Here is a 6,211-nt window from a genome sequence, read left to right on the forward strand (position 1 = left end):
TCGCAAAGATAATAGATTATGACTAATGTTATTGTTCTTATATCTGGTATATACTTTTGTTATACGATGCCAAACTATCAAGTTGAATGTTTCATTTGTATACATGCTAGTGTGTATTTTTGGGACACCCAGTATGCTCTGTTTTATTATTATTGTATAAATCTATATATTTATTTATCCACCGAACAACAGCAATCTCTGATTTGCTGGAAATACAAACATTTTGTGTAAGATGTGTCCTTCCAATCCGTGCTCCCAATTTCGTTTTAAAGTCTCGTCTGTTCTGTTCTTGCCCATTTATCTTCACTTTTTACCTAGGAAAACTACTTGATTGTTTATCATTTTTTAAAGCATGTTTTTAACAAAGTTTTGTAACTTTATGCCAATCGCTATTTTTATTGTCTAGTTTTCGCATTTTCACGAAGAGAATTGATTTTGCATTTAGGTGAAAGTTATGATTTAATTTAGATTCATCATCTTTAACGGCGGTGTTCAAATTTAGTCTATTTGTTTAATGCAATTTTGATGCTTTTTCCACTAACCGTAAATTGCTTTTCATACCAATTTGAGTTAGATTTACAGACATTCATGTATCGGCATCTAAATCTAAATGGTTATCTACCATGAGAACATTGAATGTCTGCCTTTTATCTTTTAGACAAAATTAGCAACAGTGGGAGATCAAGGTGTGTGTGTGTGTGTGTGTGTGTGTGTGTGCGTGTGTGTATGTGTGTGTGTGTGTGTGAAGCCTCCTATCCAATGAATAGCAAGCAATTTCTATTGTCCGTTTCACGCTGTAGAATCCGGTATAAACTCCGGCTCCGTGGGCGTAATGGCACTGATGGACTGCTGCGTCAGTTTAACATTTGACCTTCTAGTGCTAGATATTTTTGGCTGGTATCAAAAGGTGACTTTCCTTTGATAATTATTTAGACAGAAAGAAAATTAGGTACTGATTTCAAATATCACCCTAAGTAATATATATATATATATATATATATATATATATATATATATATATATATATATATATATATATATATTTGAATTATACGCGTAAACTGTTCAGCTCAACGCACAATGCTCAAATCTATTTATTATTATCATTTATTGCAATAGATCACCTTCATCTGAGATGTTCAATGGTGAAAACAAGCCAATGTTTTACTTTCAGGTTTAACTGATGGTTTTCTCACACGTCGAACTGATTGCTTTAACTGAATTGTGCAGCGGGGATAAAAAATGTTTGTTTATTTTTACATTTCAAATTGGTGTAGGTATGTCTGTCTCTCTTATATCACATTGAAATGTTTTGATTTGTGTTGTTTAGTTTAGTTCTCACTCTTTGTTAAATACACAGACACTTAATAACTGACTTGATAATCATTATGTGAAAATATCCCGCCCATCTCTAATGACGTTTTTATTTTCCTGCCGTGTAATATTTCTTCTGGTAATCGTTATCATCGGTGCAGTCATTAACATTATCATTTGATTTTCATCATAGTCATAATTAACATAACAATGATTTTATCACCATGATCTTCACCGTCACCAACATCTCTTTACTAATCCTTAATCTAATACAGCCCAATGATATGCAGGGTGTCCATAAATTCTTCCCGGATTTCAAGGACTTATTATTCTTAAACCGTTAAAGATCAAATTTTTTTTGCTATTCCGAAATAGAGGGAGAGAAAAACGATGCTTTTAAAGTGCAGGTTGATTTTGCTAAATTTTCTGATGTACTGTGGGCTGATGACTAACGGGCATAAATGGATGATTTTTTCTTAGAAGATGGCAGCAGCTTCTAATGGTGCTCACACTATTATGTTATGACGATCGATCCAATCAGCAAATTCCTCACCGCACTCGTGCACCGTCGCAAACCCGCCCGGAAGCTTCGTCACAACACAACGTTCGACGTTCAAATAGATGCTCTGCGGTTTCGGGTTCTATCCCACATCGGGTACATGTTAGAAGATGGCGAAAACATGATGCAAATTTCGATAACGGGATTAGAATAATGAATCTATGAAATCAGGGAAAGACTTTATGGACACCCTGTATAAGAATGAAAGTGTTTGGAGCAGACATTATTGTTAAAATTCCCTGTAAGTACATCGGTCAGGAGTAGATTGCATAAAGCACAGTCACTCCATTGAAATAGAAGATGACCGTAGTCATAGAAGATGAAGAGGAGGACAAGAAAGAGAAATAGGAGATGATGGCAGCGGTGACGATGGTCGTCGCCGTCGCCGTCGTCTCGGTAAATAAGAAGAAGAAAACGTTGTCCTTCAGAGCTATAAGCCTATGTAGACGGTTTTTTCGGCTTCTTGCTACCCTTTTGCTATGACGCCAGTCGATCATAAAGTATTTTCCACCAGTTCTAATGAAACCAACTACCTAATTACAGCTGGGTGGCCAGGGTCCGTATAAAATATCGACTGAATCCTGGTACCGGTCCCTTTGGTTGGGAAGCGAGTGCTTTATCGAAGAAGAAGAAGAAGAAGAAGAAGAAGAAGAAGAAGAAGAAGAAGAAGAAGAAGAAGAAGAAGAAGAAGAAGAAGAAGAAGAAGAAGATGAACAACAAGAAGAAGAACAAGAAGAAGAAGAACAAGAAGAAGAAGAAGAAGAAGAAGAAGAAGGAGGAGGAGGAGGAGGAGGAGGAGGAGGAGGAGGAGGAGGAGGAGAAGAAGAAGAGGAAGAGGAAGAAGAAGAAGAAGAAGAAAAAGAAGAAGAAGAAGAAGAAGAAGAAACCTGATAAAGAAATATGTCTTTGCCCTACCCAACCAACCCCTGTCATTTGCCCATACCGATGAAATATCACCATCCGTTTTATTGCCAATTATCTTGATAAATGTGTGATAAGATGACATCCTGTATTTAATTGATGATTTATACATTTTTAAGACTATGTTGATTTGTTTTTATAATTGATGTCATGGTTATATAAATATAATGTGATATTGAATTCTAATTGGATAATATATAATTTGATATAACTTATTATACACTGTAAACCAAGCTCTGCCATTTAATGACGAAATAATTTCTTTGGCCAAAAATCATAACGCTTAAAATGAATTTTTGTAATATATATATATAGAATGTGCTCAAAGCGCTTTACATGGAGTCCAAAGCCAAGTGCAACACATAATATGTTGGACGAGACATAAAGCGTGCTCGGTGTTATTATCGCTTTTTCGTCAGGGGCAACACTAAAAGAACATTCACACATTTTATACCTGATTTGGTGGAGAGAAAGAAAAATTGTGTTAAGAGCCAATTCTTAGGACTCAACTTTGCGTCGAATGTCCCTATATCAATACATTCTGTGAACGGCGCAAAGCTGAATCATTTGAAAAGGTTTTTATATCACTTTGTTGTCTATGTCGAAAAAAATGTATGAACTCTTTACATGTGTCACGTCTCGTCATACATGTTAAATATTGACGTGGGCTTGGGACCTGATGTTAAGCGCTTTGAGCACATTGAGTGGAAGTTGTGCTATATTAAGATTAAACGCAAACCCCAAGTTCAACATGAGTTGGGCTGTTATTCTGCCCCAATTATTCTTCTGACGTCTCTAGGATATAGAAAAATGGAATCTCCATTTTCCTTTCCCTGCCCGCTACCCAGTTTACGTGTCTTGATAAAATTGCAGTGTGAGCAATCCGCCTGATTCCCAGGCCTAATCTTCTGTACACAAGACCAGAAAAGGTTCATGTCTTGCATTGAGCAATCAAACTTACTTCCTGTTGTCAAAATGTTTAAAGTCGAGTCTTCATTTACGTAGCCACACATCTACAGTCAATGTACAAGGTTCACTAGATAAGTTTCCGTCATCAGGTATAAGGAATAATGGCATTATCATCAAATTTCCGCAGCTTCTCAAAGTAATCTCCTTGAGCTTGTATACGAAGTTTTATCCTCTTTAACCAAGAACCAAAGCAGTTTTGGTGTGGCGGAAATTTCATCTTCAAATGCCCTTACGTCATCTTCAGGAGTCTCAAATTTAATCCCACTGAGTTTTTCTTTAACAAATGGGAACAAATAAAAGGCACAGGGGGCAGGTCGGGAGAATATGGAAGGAGAGTCAGGATTTGAACGTTGTTTTCAGTCAAGAACTGCACGCTGTGTGAGCACTAGCGTTGCCATGTCTTTGGACGCCGTTTTCTCCACTTCTCTAAAACTGTCGGTATGCTGTGGTTAACAAACCAATGTGAGATGACTGTGCGTCTGTCTTGGAATGGTTCTGTGGCGATATCACCTTTTAAATTGAAAAAGTTAGCCACCATTTGCATTCCAACTCTGTGAGATGGCTTGAATTTCAGAGGAAAGAGCCACACTCTAAATTGGTGCTTATTTCAGGGTCCTAATATATAAACGGCCAAGTTTCATTGCCTTTCACGATGTTTTCCACATTTCTAGATCGACCTTCATCAAACCGTTGAAGCATTGCGGTGCAAAATTGAACAAGTTGTTTTTGTTCATCGGTGAGTTGGTGAGGCACCCATCGAGCTGACACCGTGTGGACTAAGGCATTCGTGCAGTATCTTCCGGACACAAGATGATGAAATGCCCAATAAATGCTCTATCCTATGATATGTAATACGTATACCATTTTCAATGCCTTTGTGGCAGATACTGACTTTTCCGTTACAGCACATGCAGGTCGACCTTCTCGGTTTTCATCTTGAGGGATTGCATACCTCTTTTAAATTCACCAAACCAGAAATAAATTTAAGATTTTGACGGCGCATATTCCAAAAATAGATTTTGAAAAGTTTCATGACAAACTGATAAATTTAACCCTTTCAATTAGTTATACAGACTCGTGGCTTGAAAATCATGTCTATTGAGCTCCATTATTGTGGACACAATTGATGGGATATGACGTCACATATTCGTTTATTGTGTCCAAGTTTGTGAACATGAATGAATGAAAATATGCGAACATAAATGAATGAAAATTTGCGTTAATTTCCATTATGGTTTGCACAAAGAATTATAGATTTATCTTTATTTCTTCTATCCTCGTGGCGTACCGTGAGATAATACAGAGTTCTATTTAAAGAGTGAGAGAGAGAGACAGACTGAGAGAGAGAGAGAGAGAGAGAGAAAGAGAGAGAGAGAGAGAGAGAGAGAGAGAGAGAGAGAGAGAGACGTGAGTCGATGAAACTATATTTTTTTCAAAAATGGAATAAGATATCATTCTTATCTCACACATCCCTTCAATAAAAAAATTAATCTTTACGATCAATTTTAATAAAATACTGAAGCAGACTACTCTTCAACATGAGCACATTGGTTACGTTTCTTGATCAAAACAAAAGAAAGAAGTGAGAAGTGCAAAACACGAACTCACTCAATCCTCTCTATGCCACCGTGTGATTGAGGCAACAACAAACGGTTGCTAATGTTCTCGGTCTTTTGCGCTTCGGGGACGGTCTGTTGGCTGAGGCCCTGGTTTTTTAGTTCTCTCTGTACAGTTCTTTTCCACGTTCCCTTAGGTCTGCCTTGGTTCCTTTTTCCTTGTGGCGTCCAGCGTTAAGCTGTTCTCGGGATGCAGTCCGCTGGCATCCTGCAGACATGACATAGCCGCCTCCAACCTCTGGTCCTAATGATGTCACGCTTTTCCTGGATCACTGTTTTGTTGTAAGGCCAATCGTCTGAAATAGTTCCTCAAGATTTCCCAGCTGTCTGTGTCAGCAACAAATCGTGGTTAAATGACAGATCCTCTCCATGTCGCTTTTACTTTTGCAAGATGAAGAGGACCAGTGATCCATTAGTCTATGAATGAAAAGAAAGGCATAATGAATGCACCGAGATGAAAACACAATCAAGGCTAGCTAGCCGCTTAACAGATAACTACGGCAGGGGTACAACTTTTTATTTTTTCAAAAGCAAAATTATAACTTGCGTTTCGAAATATGTATTAAGACATTATGTTCCAGCAAACGAGATTACGAAGTTATAAGTTCTATGTTTACGCTCGCCCAATTCTGATAAGGCCCAGTGTTTAATGACTAGTTAGATCCCTTTATATATGATCAAATTAACATCTTTCGTGCATCTTTTGTAATCTTACCACGTTATGTAGTTAACCCAATGCATTACATTATAAAAGTCCCAAACATGTTTTAAAGACGCTCGTTCAATTTTGTCTCCACATACTCCCATTGCTTAACGGACAGAATACAGAATC

This window comes from Berghia stephanieae, chromosome 10 (assembly GCF_034508935.2).
Source record: "Berghia stephanieae isolate SIO BIC M18660-M18661 chromosome 10, UCSD_Bste_1.3, whole genome shotgun sequence".
NCBI classification, from domain to species: Eukaryota; Metazoa; Mollusca; class Gastropoda; order Nudibranchia; family Aeolidiidae; genus Berghia; species Berghia stephanieae.